This window comes from Capsicum annuum, chromosome 12, assembly GCF_002878395.1.
Source record: "Capsicum annuum cultivar UCD-10X-F1 chromosome 12, UCD10Xv1.1, whole genome shotgun sequence".
Taxonomy (NCBI): Eukaryota; Viridiplantae; Streptophyta; class Magnoliopsida; order Solanales; family Solanaceae; genus Capsicum; species Capsicum annuum.
The window spans coordinates 149331633-149350202 of NC_061122.1; positions in this window are offsets into that span (position 1 = coordinate 149331633).

Genomic DNA, 18570 nt, shown 5'->3' on the forward strand with positions numbered 1-18570 from the left:
CCCAAACATCCTTAATTGCATGTAAAAGTAGAAAAACACCTTTGTACTTCTTTTTCATAAAATTAACTTCAAAAATATGATTTCCTGCAAAACACGACAAAAATATCTTAAATCCAACAAAATAGCCTTAAGTACATGTATATTCTCATAGTTTTAAGCATCGTAAATGCTATATATTCATATCATATCACTAAATAGGCAGAAATAGGACAAAGGTAGAATAAGAATTTTAGATTCTCATCGCAAGGTGGAGGTAAGCAGAATAGTGTAGATATGGTAGGCAGTGGTCTAAGAAAAAGACTTGGATAAATTTTTGATTATATCCTACGGCTAGTGCTCCTTATCCTAAGTCATCTGGTGATCGTTGCCTTCAGACTGACAATGGGTTTAAGGCATAAGGTGCCCATTCATAGGCTAGTAGATCCTAATCAGCCCTATCTTATCCTCCTTGTCATTTTTATAGGCAGCTTTATCATGGTCAGTATGAAGAGGGAAGGAATAAGTTATTTAATTATGGTGGTCGGGTATTTTGTAGCAGCACTATCCAACTAAGGTTGCTTCTAGAGCTAATTAGGTCCTTGTTGCTACTTCTTTAGCTTCAGCACCAAAAGGTGCTACTTCTGGTACTGTCACTGGCCGAAATCATCTTTATGCTCTTACCACCCGTCAGGAATCTGAGGCATCTCCTATGTTGTCAGTGGTACGTTATAGCTTTTCTCTTGTGATATATATTGTCTGCTTGATCCATGATCTGTTCTTTCTTATGTAACCCCTAATATGGTTCTTTATTTAGTTTTGATCCTGAGTATATTTCTAACCCCTTTTTTGCGTCTACCTCGATGGGTGATTCTATTATGACTAGAAAGTGTTTTAGGAGTTGTATGGTATCTATCTGTGGTAGGGAGACATTGGTGGATGTGATATAGTTTGATATGGTAGATTTTGATATTATATTAGGGCTAGATTGTCTTTATTCGTGCTATGATTCTCTTGATTATAAGACCTATAAGATCATTTTTTAATTCTCAAATAAACCAATGATTAAGTGAGAAGGTATTTCTCTAGTACCTAAGAGAAGATTTATTTCATATATTAGATCCCAAAATTTTATATCCGAGGAATTTCTATACCATCTAGTTTAGGTTAAGGAATCTGGTTTTGAAAGTCCCTCTTAGCAATACATCCTCGTGGTTAACAGTCTGTTGAAGTGTTTCCTGATGATCTTCCAGGTACTCCTCCCAATAGAAAAAAAGACTTTGGGATTGATTTTCTAAGGAATAGCCATCCTATTTCTATTTCTCCTTATAGAATGGCTTCGACTGAGTTGAAAGAACCTAAGTAGAAGTTAAAGAATCTTCTTAATAAGGGTTAAATTTGTCCTAGGGTCTCTCCATAGGGTGCTCCTATTCTTTTCGTGCATAAGAATGATGGGTATTTTTGGATTTGCATGGACTATCGGTAGTTGAATAAAGTAATGGTGAAGAATAAGCATCCTCTTCCTAGGATTGATGATCTCTTTGAAAATCTCTAGGGTGCTAGATGCTTCTCTAAGATTGATCTTCAGTCAGGTTACCATCACTTGAAGATTATGGAGGAGGATATCCCTAAGACTTCTTTCCAAACTCGATATGATCATTATGATTTTCTAGTTATATCATTCAGGTTGACTAATACTCCGACTGTATTTATGGATCTCATGAACTAGGTATTCAAACAGCTTTTGGATTTGTTCATGATAGTGTTTTTTGTTGAGATCATGGTATATTCTAAGACTGAGGAGGATTATACCAATTACCTCGGAGTAGTATTGCAACTTTGAAGGATCAGCAATTATATGTTATTTCTAAGTGTAAGTTTTGGCTAAATATTATGACCTTTATTAGTCATGTGGTCTCTAGTGAAGGGATCAAGGTGGATCCATAGAAGGTTTGGTGGTTAATAAATTTCCTTAACCCACGACTCCAACTGATATTCAGAGCTTTTTGTTCTTTTTCAGGCATTATAGGAGGTTTGTGGAGAGTTTATCTTCTATAGCTATCCCGTTTGCTAAGTTGACCGAGAAAAAGGTAAAGTTTTTGTAGTTTGATATTTGTAAGGGTAGTTTCAAGAAGTTAAAGGACAAGTTGACTTTTGCATCGATTTTGTTCCTACCCAAGGGTATAGAGGATTTTGTTGTTTACTGTGATGCATCCCATGTGGGAATAGGTTGTGTTTTAATGCAACATGGAAAGGTTGTATCATATGCTTCCATGAAGCTTAAGGTACATGAAAAGGACTATCCAACTCATGAATTAGAGCTGACAGCTATGGTTTTTGCTTTGAAGATTGGGTGCCATTGTCTGTATGGGGTACATGTGGATATTTACTCCAATCATAAGAGTTTGTGATGTGTGTTCACTCAGAAGGAGTTGAATCTCAGACAGGGGAGATGACTTGAGTTGCTCAAGGACTATGATATGAGTCTTCACTATCATCCAAATGAAGCTAATATGGTTGTTAATGCTCTTAGTAGGTTTCTATGGGTAGCTTATCTTATGTGGATAGGGAGAAATGAGTATTAGTGAAGGATATCCACCAGTTGGTTGATCTAGGAGTTTGTCCTTTGGACTTCAAGGATAGTTATGTGATTATTCAAGAGGTGGTAAAGTCATCTATTTGTTCTAAGGAGAAAGAAAAATAGGTTTTGGACCCTATCTTAATATAGACTAAGGATGATGTGGGTTAGTATAAAGTTATGGCTTTTGAGATTGGTGGTGATTGTATCTTGAGGTACCAAGGAAGGCTATGTTTTCCTAATGTGGATTGGCTGCAAGAAAGGATTTTCACTGAGGGTCATGAGTCAAGATATATAGATCATCCTGGATTGATAAAGGTGTATCATGATTTGAAGAAGAGTTAATAGTGGAACATCATGAATAGAGATATGGCCAATTTTATGGCTAAGTACATAGTTTGTCAGCAAGTGAAAGTTGAGCACCTGAGGTCCAGTGGTATGTCTCAATATATAGAGTTTTCTATGTGGAATTGGGAGGTGATACATGAATTTTATCATAGGTATTTGACGGCCTCACAATCAGTTAGACTCGATTAGGGTTATTGTTGATAAGATGACTAAATCGGCTCACTTTTTTCCAGTGAGGACTACTTACTCTGGTGAGGACTATGCTAATTTCTTTATTCAGGAGATTTTTAAGTTACATGGTACCTAGTTTCCATTTTTTCAAATAGAGGTATGCATAGTTTAATTCTCATTTTTGGCATTTATTTTAGAAGAGTTTGGGTACACTGGTGAACCTTAGCACCGCTTTCCACCCTCAAATGGATGGACAATCTGAGAGGACTATTTAGACCTTGGAGGATATGTTAAGGGCTTGGGTGATTATTTTGGTGGTAGTTGGGTTGATGACTTTCCTCTCATTGAGTTTATGTATGAAAAAGCTATCACTCTAATATTCAAATTACTTCATTCAAGTCATTATATGATAGGAGGTGTTGGTCTCCTATTGGGTGGTTTAAGGTCGGTGAGACTAGATTATTTGGTCCTAATTTGGTTTGCCAAGCTATGAAGAGGGTGAAGGTGATAACAGATAAACTTAAGACTACTTAGAGTCTCCAAAAGTCCTATGTGGATGTGAGGCAAAAAGAATTGGAGTTTGGTGTTGGTGATTGGGTCTTGAAAGTGTCTCCCATGAAGAGAGTGATTAGATTTGGAAAGAAGGGAAAAATCATTCCCCATTATGTTAGCCCATATGTAATTTTGAGGCGAGTGACAATAGGGCTTATGAGCTAGAATTGACTGCGAGTTTGGTTTCTATCCATCCGATATTCCATGTTTCGATGTTGAAAATATATGTGGGTGACCCTCCATTGATTATGCCAATAGAAGATGTTTGTAGTTTAGATTCCTTATCTTGAGAGGAGGTTCTTTCTGAGATATTGGATAGGCAAGTCCATGGGTTGAGGACTAAGGATATAGATTCATAAAGATGCTTTGGAGAAATCAAAAGGTGTAAGAAGCTAAGTAAGAAACAAAAGAGGACATGAAGTCCAAATAATTATTCTTATTTTCGGTGTTGGATAGAAGTACTTAAAGTACGAAAGTTACTCCTCATGCCACATATAAAGTTGTTCTTGTGTCCTTTTGTGTTCTTTCTTATATCATGTTATGAGAATCCCAATCACTCAATAATGGATGAATGATTCTAATAGGGGATAATGTAACTCCTTGGGTATTATGGGTCCAAAAAATAGCTTAAACGAGACTACATAACTTCTATATTGAGCGTGAAACACTTCAGAAAGAGTTTGGGTGCATTGGGGAAGGTTTGGAACCAAAAAGAGGATATGCACCTCGAAGAGGGTGGTTTTCTTTGGCTTTCTTCCACGCTAGAGTCCGCAAAGGCTCACTGCCTCTGCTTCACGTTGAGCACCACACCACAGACATAGGGGTTTGCCTTGGTCTTCACTGCGAACCTCCCTCATTTCTTTGATAGGACTTTATTTTAAAAGTATATTGAGGTTATTTTGGTCCTTTTACATCCTATAAACCATCCAATATTTACATAACCAATTTTTAAACCTTTAAACTCTCATATTCTCACAAAAAAGGTTATTCTTCATTCCAAAGCTAAGGTTGAAAGGAAGTGACATTAGGGTTCAAGCTTGGGGCTTCTTTTCTTGCTATTTTCAAAGGGTTTCTCTTTAATTAAGGTATGTATCTCTTCCCTAAAACTTGTTTTGATAAAAGCATGTATTTAAACTTGTTATCCATGTGATTAATTGTTGGTTTTGAATTAGGGTTGAGGACTTTTGGATGGTATTGGTGGAATTGTTTTTCCCATGGTTTCTATTGATCATTCATGCTTTGAATTGATAGTTGTTAAACTAATTGGGTGCATGGGTATGGGAATTGGAATGGGGGTTGTGGATTCCCCAAATTGATTTGATAAACTTATGGGGGTCATGGATTCCCCCAATTCTATGGATTTATGTAATTGAATTGGTAATAACCTAGGCCTACCCATATTAAATTGGCTTTAAAACATGGATATATGCATATTGAGACAAAATTTGAACTATTGCATTGCATAAAAGGATATTGAAACACAAATGGATTTGAAAGGCCTTAATAATCATGACTTGATTTTAAATTGAACCTTGGGGGTCGCGGATTCCCCTGAGTTAATGAATAATTGGATCATGGGAGTCATGGATTCCCCCAAGTTGATGGTCAACTGAAAATGACCTATTGATATTAGCTTTAAAGTCTAATTGATATAATGATACCAATGGCATATTCCTTATTAGATGGTCATTTGTTTAATGAACAAGAAGGTGTAAATGTTTTGATTGAGCTTAAGGGGGTTGTGTAGCTAGCCATGAAGGTGGAAGTCCTATGGGACTAATACTGGGAACCCATGTTTGTCGACGTAGGGGTTGGTCTTAATGGTCGTGTGCTTGTGTCACACCTTATATATATTTATCATGGATTATTGAAGGGTCGTGGATTCTTCAGCCTTTCTTGATACCTCTAGTTTGTCTGACTAATATGCACTAGTGCCTTTTTGGTGGGAGAGACTAGACCCATATAGCCTGTGGGTTCCTTTATGATGGTTAAGCTATATAGTCCAACCTAATGTTTTAAATCTCATACTAAGCCATGTTCCCTATCCCGGTAAGTTATATATATAAATATATATATATATATATATATATATATGAATGATTGTGTGCATATGATTTTGGACTGATTTGACCATGGCATTACTTTATCCCTTCCCTAAGTTACATGTTACCGATCACCCCGCTAACCTTCCTTGGACATTGTATCCCTATGCGATAGAGGGTTCGTAGACTCTTCTACTTCCTTGCACAGCGATAGGAGATTTTTGGATTGTCAGCGGTCAGCTTTGAAGTGATGAGCCTTCATTCTATGGATGACTTATCATTTTAAAGCATTATTGCATTTATATCTTAGATTGTTCTTATGGATTCCTTTTTGGTTATCTTCGGGGACATGTCCTGACTTAGAGACTTTGTGGATTACTGTGGATTGGGATGGTTGTTGAAGTCTTAGTTCCTTTGAGTTATTGACTTATCTTCTTATTGTCTATTTGAATTGCTTCCATTATTATACTATGTTGTGTTCTGATTGACTAGGCGAAGCGGGTGTTCTCTGGTCCTCGATGGGCTTGAGATACCCGTCATAAGTAGACCCTAATTTAGGTCGTGACACCCTTTCTCTCATTATAAGGTAATGCAACTGCCTTGACCTATTTTGACACATAGTCGACGACCACCAACATGTACTTATTTCCAAACGAACTCAAAAAACATCATATAATATCAATTCCCAAACATCAAATAATTCAACTTAAGGATTAGGATTCAAAGTTATTTTGTGCCTTCTAGAGATACCTTCTTGTATTCGGAATCGGGTATATGAACAGACCAAGTCATTGGCCTCTCGACGGAGTATGGGCTAATAAAAACTGCATCAAAAGACTTTGGCAGTTGTCCTTATTCCACCATGTTACCACCAAATTGTAAGGAGTTACAAGCCTCAAGTATGAGTTGCATTTCCAATTCTATAACAGGCCTACGAATCAAACCACCCTCGCATTCCCTAAATAAATATGGTTCATCTCAATTGTAATATTTAACATCATAAAGAAATTGCTTCCTTTGATAGGAGGTTGGATCTTAGGTAAGAATATCACATGTAAGATAATTGGCAAAATCAACATTCCAAGGCACCACTTCAGCCGAAACAGCCATCACAAGTTCATCGGGGAAAGACTTATCAATGTTTATCTCCCTAATTTTTCTCTATTTGATTTGAGGCAAGACAAATGGTCCACTACTTAATTCTCACAACCTCTTATATACTTAACCTCAAAGTTAAACTCTTAGAGCAAACATATCCACCCGATTAACCTTGATTTTTCCTCTTTAATTTCCATTAAGTATCGTATGGTTGTATGATCTATATGGACGATTACCTTGGTGCCCAACAAATGGGCAGGAAACTTCTCAAAAGCATAAACTACACTTGGCAACTCTTTTTCCATGACTATGTAATTCTTTTGTGCCTCATTTAGTGATTTAGTAGCATGGTAAAATGGATGGAATAGCTTATCTTTTCATTTCCAAAGAACTGATTCTAATGTTATCACACTAGCAGCACACCCAAGTTCAAAAGAAATAGGCTTGTTCAAATTCGCAATGACAAGTTCCATCACAAGATTTTACTTCAATAAATTGAATGCCCTTACACAACTACCATTAAATTCAAATTTAGTTTCTTTTCAAGAAGCATGCACAATGGATCGGTTATCATTGAAAAAACTTTTATGAACCACCAATAGAAATCGACATGTCCCAAGAAACATCTCACACCCTACACGAAGAAAGAGGCGACAATTTAACTATCACTTCAACCTTTACTTGATCTACTTGAATACCATGCCCCAAAATTTTGTGACCAAGAACAATTCCTTCTTTTACCTTAAAATAACACCTTTCCTAAATGATCACAATGTTTATTTCTTCACAATGTTGGAACACTTTGCTTAAATGATCAATACACTTTTCAAAGTAATATGCCACCACCAAGAATTCATCCATGAACACCTCTATTGAATCTTTAACCATGTCTGAGTAAATCGACAACATACATATTTTGAAAGTAGCGGGAGCATTGGACAATCCAAAGGTATATGTTTGAATGTGAATGTTCCATATACGCAAATGAAAGTTGTCTTTTCTTGGTTTTTTGGGGAAATATATATTTGATTTCACCTGGAGTATCTATCCAGAAAGCTATGTCATCCTCATCCCACCAATCGATCAAACATTTGGTCTATAAAAAGCATGAAAAATGGTCTTAATCCATAATTATAACTTTATATAATCCATAAAAACACGCCACCATGTGACCAGACTCAAGGAAATAAGTTCATTCTTCTCATTAGGTACAACGGAGATCCCTTCATTTTTAGGCAATATAATATACTAATCTTACCCACATGCTATCAGATATTGATTAAACCATACCCAAATCAAGTAACTTTATAATTTCTTTCTTGACTAATTCTAGCACTAAAAGATTCTACTCCTTTGATACTCAATGCTAGGCATATAATCAGGTTCTAATTGGAATTTTTGGGTGGAAATTTTGGGAGGAATTCTAGTGACGTTAGTAATTGTCTACCCCATGACCCTTATGAACTTGTTCAATATGAACACCAAAGCTTCAACTTGCCAAACAAACAAATCAACCAATATAATGATAGGCAATGTATTATCTTTCCCAAGAAAATATATTGAAGATGTGTAGGAAGAGGTTTGAGTTCTATCTTTTGTGTCTCTTCAATGAACTATTTGGCGGGTGGATTTTCACTGTTTTTTAATTCAAGATAAGGTTTCATGGGATTCTTGAGATAAGTACAAACTAGGTTAATGATTCCACACTTTATTGTAATCCGCTAACTCTTCACTACCATACATGTAAAGCACCGTTGCTAGTGATTCACCAACAAAATTAACCTCCGAGGTGCAAGAAACCATCTTGTCAATTGAATCAATAACCAAAATCACTTGTAAATCCCTTGGTTGTTTAATTTACTTGCACACATTAAAGGTAACTTCTTTATGATTTACTCTAAACTTGAATTCACCACTTCCAACAACTACTAATGCTCTCTCGGTAGTAATGAAAGGCCTATAAAGAACGATGGGATCATAATAAATTTCACAATCAAGAATTATAAAGTCTGCAGGAAATATGAACTTATAAGCTCAACCAACACATCATAAAGAACTCCCACCAATCTTTTTATTGACCAGTACACCACTAGAAATCTCATCATGGTATCTTAAGAATCCCGAAGCCCAATTTTTGAATATAGACAATGCTATCAAGCCTATACTCACTGCCAAATCAGACAAGGCATTGGCAAATTGGTACACACCACTTCTACATGGGATAATGAATGCTTCAGGATCTTCTTTCTTCACAACTTGCTTCACATAACTGCGCTATAATAGTGGGAGAGTTGAGTAGTTTCAAAGTTCATACTCCTATTTTAGTCACCAAATATTTCATGAATTTAGCAAATATTGGCATCTTAAGCAACTTATCCACCAAACGGATATTGATCGAGAGATTTTTTAACAAGGCTAGAAACTTTTTGAACTAGATCCTCCCATTTCTTTTCTAATATTTGTGGGAATGGGGGAGAAGCATTTATCATTTGAATTGGAAAGCATGGAATCACATACAATAATGGACTTTCTTCAACCACTTTTTTCTCATTATTGGTCGTTGCATCTTTGAACACTATTGGCTCCTCAACATTAGTTTAAAAAGTCTTCTCAACACACATTCTTTTTACATTTGTTTTCTCCTCAATCACTTCTTTATTGGAAGTTTCATTAGTGTAACCCATCTAATAACCAAGTATCTTTCTTATTCTAGTAAAGATAGCAATATAATGCGCATTATCATTCTTAGGATTCACCACCTAGTCACTAAGAAGTCCACCTTTTGTCTAGGATTTAGATGGGATAAGATTTGAATCAATTGTTTTTCAAGCTTCATGATACATACCATATGAGATATGACCATTTGATTCGATAAAGTTAATTCACTCTTTATTCTTTAAGAACTACCTTTGACCCAAATGAGAATGCCACCAAGAATGTCTTTTTCTATATTCAAGGTCAAAAGTGGATTTTTTGGCTTTTGAGTGATTATGAGGTGGAATGTATCTATCTCTATCATGATCCCTATCAAGATATTTGTCTCTCCAATCATGATCCCTATAACGATCTCGTCGATACTTATCTCGATCGGGCCAATACTTTTGTTTTTTACTCTATTTTCAATTTTTTTCCTCATTTTTCAACTAAAGCAAGAAACTAAAAAGAAAATAAAAACAATAACATATTTCATACGTAACTATATCAAAAGATATATCACACCACACTTGAAATTAATGTTTTGTCCCCAAAGTATCAAATTACGTAAAACAATGGGTTAAGAATACTCCCTGAGACCCTTCATGGCCTAGCTAGCAATATGTTTATCTTCACAATTTCAACTAGCGGTGGGCAACACTATAATTATGGTAACCATGCTCCATAGATTCAAAATTTAGGTACTTAAACTTTCCCATATCTACACAAACAAAAACAAAAACAAATATGACACTATAAATCTTTTTTAAAATAAATAAAAATACAAAAATATATTATTACAAATTAGGTTGTCTTTTAATAAGCACCTGAATTAACGTCGGAACATGACACCATCAATTTCACCTTTTTTTCTTCCACTTTGAGGAGACCAATTTCAACCTAAATTCTTTTCTAACTTTTTGCTCTCAGCTCAAGAGGCAGTGGCGTAAGTGCAAAGGAGCAAAGAAATATATGTTGCGTCTTTTACTTCATTGCTTTTTAGTAAGAATGTCGTCATTTTGGCATGTCAAATTTTAGAATACAGGGGCCTTACTCCTCATCCCAAGTTTCTCCATTGTCCTGGAAGGCTCAATTTTCATATTTCCAACCAACATAATGTGAAAAACTGCTTAGAATAAGGTCCAATGCTCCTGAAATCAAACATTTAAGTAGCTACGACATTCTCTTTTGTACATCCCTCAACATTGGCATCAATAAAAATAGAATAATTGAATGGTCAGAATTTCTTTTTTTTCTCCAAAAATTGGCCAATATCCATAACCATTAGTAGTTAGACATTAAGTTCCTCAACCTTTTAATTCAAGTGAGACTACGAGACATAGATATCTAGGCCAAATAGGTTTACTTCTTATATGATATCAGTTTTTTCCTTTATAAATTATATCACCATGACAGTAAGACTATGATAAAGCAACTCTGAAAATCTAATTTGCCAGTATGTTCTCAAGCCAAGATTAACTCTCTCTGCTAGATCAATGTCATGATTATATGAAATCTCTCACTTCTTTTTTTATAGGGATGTGTAGAGTGTTAGCTTAGCTTGTAGATTATAGATTATTACCAATTTCACTCTAAGCCTATATTTTTATAAGCTCTTAAAATATTCTAGGGATTTCATCAGTCTGAACATTACTAAAGTGTACTACAATATCTTTCTTGTTAAATCCCTCATCTGATAATGACTTCCTACATTCTCCACTTAAGTCAGCATGAGAGACTTGTTCATTCAAAAGGTCTATTAGAGTTGGTTGTGCTTGTTGGTTACCATTTTCATTTCCATTCCTTCTTCCGTTGGGTCTTCTGGGAGGTATTTTCTATAAACGCATTGAGCATGATTTAGAAGAAAGCTAAATAGAGCTAGCACTCTATCACACAATATCATCATGAAAGAATTGAAACTTTCCTAAAACATTTTGTGGCCTTTTATAAATAAGTGTGGCGCACTTCACACCCAGAAACGAGACTTAATAAACACACCTTTTAGATATCCTAGGACACTTTAAAACCTGATTGTCTAAACTAAAGTTTGTCATGGACCGAGACTACCCCAGTCGCAACACTATTGCCACGAGCCGAGACTTACTCTAGTCATAACACAGTGCTCAAAGTCAAAAGTGACCCTAAGCTATCCCATGGTCTTCTACCTGTTGTTAGCATTGAAGAAAATAATAAAATAACATAATATGCAGAAGCTAAATTGGGGAAAACTAATAAGAGATAATATGGAAATAATACTCAATGTATCTGAACATCTAATAAAATAGAAATCAAGTCTGATTATCTGAAAGCCTCTAATTATGGAGAGTTGATGGGAAAAACCCCCAACTAACTCCAACCAATGGTAATAAAAAAAGTACATAAAGTAACTATGAATAATTTTTCCTAGAAGGATGAGGACTCACCATAACTACTCATGAGTAATAAAGGAACGGACTACGTGTGATCTGAAAACTAAGCGTTCGAACATATATTGTGAAATAAACATAGCTCAAAAGAGAGTATGCGGTTAGTACTATGAATGTACTGGTATATGAGATAAGGACTAGCTGATATACATATAGATACTAAACATGAATGCATGACCATGTAAAACGAATGAAAGACCAAGCAAAGCATGTACTGAAATAAACTATAAAACTGATTAATTGAATAAATGAAAGACTGGATACTTGGTCGCACAAATCGAAACTGATATAACCTGAATACTGAGTTCAGACTATGGGAGCAAACTACAACCTACACACACCAATCTGAGCAAACCTAGGGTCCAACCTATAACCCTAATTGGAAGAGTACTGGTACCTTGACAAGGGTACCAATACTGACTGGCATGTATCCACTAATTTGATGTCCCAAAAGACGAGAGCGACATGCCTCTACTGATGGGGGGCCCTTAAAAACTGTAATGGTGTCGTTGGTCTATAACTTAATGACTGCTACGAACAACTCATGCCTAACTGAAGGGGGCGCCATCATCCCTGTGTTCGCTCAATGCTAAGTATTACTCCTAACTGAATTATACTGGTATTATTACTCGTTTAGCATGATTTGGTACTGACAAGTGCTCATTATGGTATTATTCTAAATTTAAAAAAACAAACATAATTTGAATGACTTGTAACCTGAAAACTATAACATGCATGATTATCCTAGGTATCGGGTGTTCATAACCTGCCAGCACTATCTAATGCAGAATTGAAAAATCCAAGGTAGGCAAAAATTCATGATTAACACCCAATATTTCAATACTTACGCATGGAGTAGACATTTGCATTATTAAACATATGGAAACACCATTTTCATGAGGAAATATATTTTCATAGATTAGAATCAAAGTAATTTAGGGAAAGTTCATAAAATTCTGATCTACATAAAATTTTACCAATTAAAAAAAAGGATTATACTTGTAAAAATAGGGAATTCTTGACCCATTAATGAATAACCCACATGCCTGAAGTAAAAGCTTAGGTAAAACCCTTACAATTAATCTTGTTCTTAAGAAACCCTAATTTGTTCTTAAGGAAGAAATAAACCACTCCTCTTTGTTTTCTCTGAGTTAAGTTATGATTGATGATGGTATCGGGGGGTTTGGGCCATTTAGGCCCACACTTTGGGAAAGCTAAACAAAAAGGGTTAGGCTTTAAAATGAGTGGAAAAAGACATAAAATCCCCTACAAAAACATGCTCCTAGTCGTTACGACTCACCCTACGACTCGTTGGGACTAACTACGAGTCGTAGTTTGAGTCATAAACTAGAATATAGGGTCTGAAGTCCCTTTCTGGTTTGAATATAATTTCCCCCATACGACTCCTTATGACTGATTATGAGTCGTAAGGTGGAGTCGTAGTCTAAATTTTGAGTCTTTGGTCCTTTACTTGTCAAACTATGAGTCCCTCCCTACGAGTCGTAGTCACTGATTATTAGTCGTGAGTTCTAGTTGTAGCCACTGGATTGAACTTAGGGCCTTTACTGAAGTGACTATGACTCACTCATGATGGCTTATCATGAGTGGTTATGACTCGTTGCCTGAGTCGTAGTCATAGCAGTGTATCAAGTCCTTAGGGGAAATGTTACACATATTTTTGCCATGGCATTGGGTTGAGGTGAGACTTGAAGCATTGGAAAGCTAACCTCCTGTACTACCTTTTGAGTGGTTTAGGACATGAAAACTCTGAGTATTATAATATCTCCTCCTTGGGATCATTCGTCCTGAGAAGAGGATACTTATTCTTTATAGTGACTTTGTTTAACTGATGGTAGTCGATGCATATTCTAAGAGAATAGTATTTCTTACACACGAAGAGGACTGGAGCACCCCATGGAGAGATATTTTAACTATTCTTTCAAATCCTTAAGCTTTGATGGAGCCATTCTATAAGGTCGAAACAAAATAGAAGGGTATCTAGAAGAATATCTATTTTGAAGTCAATTACCAGCTCGAGAGGTACTCCGAGAAGATCTTCAGAAAACACTTTTGAAAATTTATTTACTACTAGAACTGACTCAATATGCATGATTTTGGAACTTGGATCCTTGGCTCGAACTAGATGATAGATACACCCCTTAGAAATTATTTTCCTCACCTTAAAAAAAGAGACAAATAGACCTATAGGGACTAAGGTACTACCCTTTCATTTTAGGACTGGCTTATTAGGGGACTGGAATTAGACTATTTTGTTTCAACAATCAACTGAGGCATAGAAAGAGTAGAGCCAATCTATGCCGAGAATGACATCAAAATCAGTCATCTCTAATTCTACAAGTTCTACTGAGGTAACTTTCAAAGAAACTGTGTTTGGACAATTTATGTATACCCATATCGCTATAATGGAACTACTCATAAGAGTAGAAAATGAGAAGGGATCTTCAAGAATTTTTGGGTTGACAGCGAAGTCTACTGTTATGTAGGGAGTCAAAAAGGGCAATGTGGCTCTGGGATTTAATAATTCGTAAGCATAAAGGTGAAAGACTTGTAACGTACCAGAAACTACATTAGGAGAACTTTCTTAATCATGTTGAGTCTAAATGGCATAGAGTTAATTCTAGCGCTGTCTACTGGTTGCACTAGAAGTAGCACCCTGCTGAGGAGGGTGACCTATTGGTGATGCCAAAGAATTAGTCTAGCCCTATTGACGATCATTCCTATCCTTCCATATACCCATTAAGTAATTCCTTATCCTATGTCCTATCTTGCTATATGTATCACTGTCTGACATACACTCACCCTTATGGTTCTCACCACACCTCTTATAGACTAGATTAGTGTGGTCATTATTTACACTTCCTTAGGACTTAGATCCTGGGGATCTATCACAATTATCTGGCCGAAACTTAGTCACTAGAGCACTAGTAGAAGACGGGGCTGGGGTTTAAGATTGATGGAGGAACTAAGAATGATTTCCCCCATCTGACCTTTGGTGATAAAAGTTAAAACTATTTGTTCCGGTCCTCTTATTTTCTCTTTTCTTTTCTTTGAGCTTCTTTTTCTCAATCTGTTGAGCATGAATCATCAGCCTAGAAAAATCCATCTCCTTAATCAACATAGTTGTTTTACACTCTTTAACCACATCCTCAGATACTCCAGACACCAACTTGCTTATTCAGAACCTAGAATTACTCACCATAGTTGGAGCATACCTTGCTAAGTAATTGAACCTGAGTGAATACTCTTTTACACTTATGTTACCCTACTTCAGATTTATAAACTCCTACACCTTGGCCTCCTTTAATTCAAGTGGGAAGAACCTATCTAAGAAAGTAGTAGCAAACTCATCCCACTCTATCTACCCTGCATCAAAACCTTTATCCTCTTTCTATAGATTAACCCAAGTATGAGCTAACTTTTAAAAATGGTAAGCAGTTAAGTCAACACTCTCACTAGAAGTAACACCCATGATATCTGTCATTTTCTAAACACAATCCAAAAAAATCTTATGGATCCTCCTCAGACTTGGATCTGTAGAATGTTGGGCGATTCATCCAAGTAAAATCTTGGATTCTGGCTATTGTCGTATTCTCTACGGGATTAGCTGGAGCAACAACCTGCTGATTATTCTATGCAGCTATAGACTGGGCGAAACCTATGAAAGCGGCCCTAAATTTGGCATAGAATACCTGCTCATTCAGTGGATCTTCGGGAACAGGTCACGGCGCGGGCTGGTCCCCATTTCACCTTTTGTTATTCTTTCTAGAAGTCATTTTCTATAAACGGGCAAAGGACGAGTTAGAAGAGGGAAATTTAATAGATATCACACTCCACCACATGACATGAATACTAAAAGAAGGAAAAATTTTCCAAAATATCTCGTAGCCTCTCTCCTATAAGTGTAGCGCACTTCACGCCCATGAACAAGACTCTACTTACTGCGGCTTTCAGACACTCTAGGACATTTTAAATCTTGTGCTCTGATACAAAGTTTTTCATGACCCAAGACTACTCCTAGTTGTAATACGGTGCTAAGAGTCACAAGTGACCCCAAGCTAACCCATGGACATGTACCTGATGTGAGCACTAAAGATAATAACAAAATAACATAATATGCAAAAGCTAAACTAGGGAAAACTAATAAGATATAATAGAAACAATACTCAATGTATCTAAACACCTGATAAAACTAAAATCAAGTCTAACTATATGAAAGCCTATAATCATGGGGAGTTAATGGCAAAAATAGGTAAAGTTTCAGAAGTAGCAACAGTTGGCACAAAGTTCATCTTCCATAGCCACACTTTACAATATTACCAATTATAACCGATGTATTATGATTTACATCCGCTATATTCTCTTTTACTCATTAATTTGTATTCATATAAAACCTAAATACATTAATAACATTTTATGTTTTACATTTTATTAGTTTCAAAAAATATGACTACATCGAATACAAGCCATGGATGATGACAGAAACATCATAATCGCACATTGTATATGTATTTACCATCATTTTTTTAATTTTATTCTTCTCTTTTCTATTTTTTTTACTTTTTGATTTTCTTCCTATTTTTGGTTTTTTTTTCCTTTTTTCTTTTCTGATTCTTTCTTTCATGTTTTGTATTTTTTCGTATTTTTTTCTTTTTTTCTTCTTTCTTTTATATTTTTTGTTTTTTCCTTTCATTATTTCTTTTTCTTTTTTTCTTTCTCTATCTTCTATTTTTCTTTCTCTTTTTTGTATTTTCGTTCTTTTTTTTTTATTTTCTTTTTTGTACCTTTTTTTCTATCTTATATTTTTTTTTATTTTCAAAAATATGCCTACTCGAGTATGAGTCAAGAATAATAATAAAAATATCACAATTACTTATCGTATTTGTATTCACATCATCATTTATATTTTTGTATTCGTTGATACAATTATATTTGTATTTGTATTTTATAGTTAACAATTGTTTTTGGATATATCTATTATAGCTCGTATTTATATTTGTATTCTATAGTTCGAACTTGTATTTGTATGTTATAATTCGTATTTATATTTGTATTTGTAGTCCGTACTTGTATTTGTATGTTATAGCTCGCATTTGTATTTGTATTTTATAGTTTACGCTTGTATTTGTATATTATAGTTCGCATTTGTATTTGGAATTTATAGTTCGAACTTATATTTTTATGTTATAATTCACATTTTTATTTGTATTTTATATTTCGCACTTGTATCTGTGTTGGCTAGTTCACGCCATCATTTTGTATTGTATACAATTCAAACTTGTATTTTAAGAAATTATTTTATATTTATGTTTTACAATTGACTTGACATTGTATTTATATTTTGTGGTTTCATTATGGATGCATTGATATTTTTAAAGAACTTTTTATATTTATATTTATAAGTTGACTGCATATTATATTTTTATTTGCAATTCAATTTGTTTCATTTGTTTGTAGCTGACAAGATATTTATATTTTTAAACAATTATAAATAAATTTTTATTTTTCTTTCTACGAACACTTGTATTTATAAAATGATAAATTATACAAATACAAATATTACATTTGCACCAAATGATACATATTTATACAACTTAAACCATATGCATGAAAAATGATACTTGCTTACGTACAATACAAATGATAAATTTAATACAAATGCTAACGATACATTTGCATTGAATGACACATTGCATATTTATATATTTAAGACCCAAATAAATACAATTAATTCATATACTCTTTTATCTATAAATACAAATGATAAATTGTATAATTCATGCTTAAACTATTCAACTAGAAAAAAATAAATTAATTTAAAATATATAGTATGATACAAATAAATATAAAATATAAAAAATATATATATAAAATATAAATTATAACAACAACAAAAATGAGAGGAAAAAATACTAAAAAGGGGAGAAAAAGAAGGAGAAAAAATGAAAAAGAAAAAAGAAAGAGAAAACAAAAAAGAAGAAAATAACTGGAAAATAGAGTAATAGAAATAGAGAAAGAGAGAAAATAAATTAGAGAAGCTATGGATTGTAATTAGTGATAATTAATAGGAAAGAGGGATTTGATGATTGTAATTAATTTAAACTTAGGCCATATTGGTTAATCAGGAGCCTATATTTGCTAAGCCATGAAGTTATCCCATAAAAATATCACTATGCCCCTCTAAGAAAGTCACCTTTGTTTCATGCAAACATCACTCATAATCATATAATTGTTATAATTAACCAGCTTGCTATAAGAAACTAGACATCACATCCACATCTCCACAAGACTAACAATGTATAAATTATAGTACATTTGCGTTATTTGCAGCGAAAACCTCATCCAACTTGAGATGTTCCTTGAGATATAAGTATTTCATGGGAGTAACCAGAGTAGAGGCGCTGTTTAAGGGAAAAAGTATCCGGATTACCATGTTAATAGTGACGGAAGAACATATTATTTTTTGGATTTTTAGGTAATTTACAATCTCTAGCTAAATGTCCTAACTTGCCACAATTATAACAAGTACATTCTTTTATAGATTTCTTCTTTCTGTATGGTCTTTTATGTTTATAATTTTTTACATAATATCTTTTTCTTGGTTTCTTATATTTATATTTTGATTTTTTATATTTCTTATATTTCTTATGTCTTTTTCTTTTCTTAT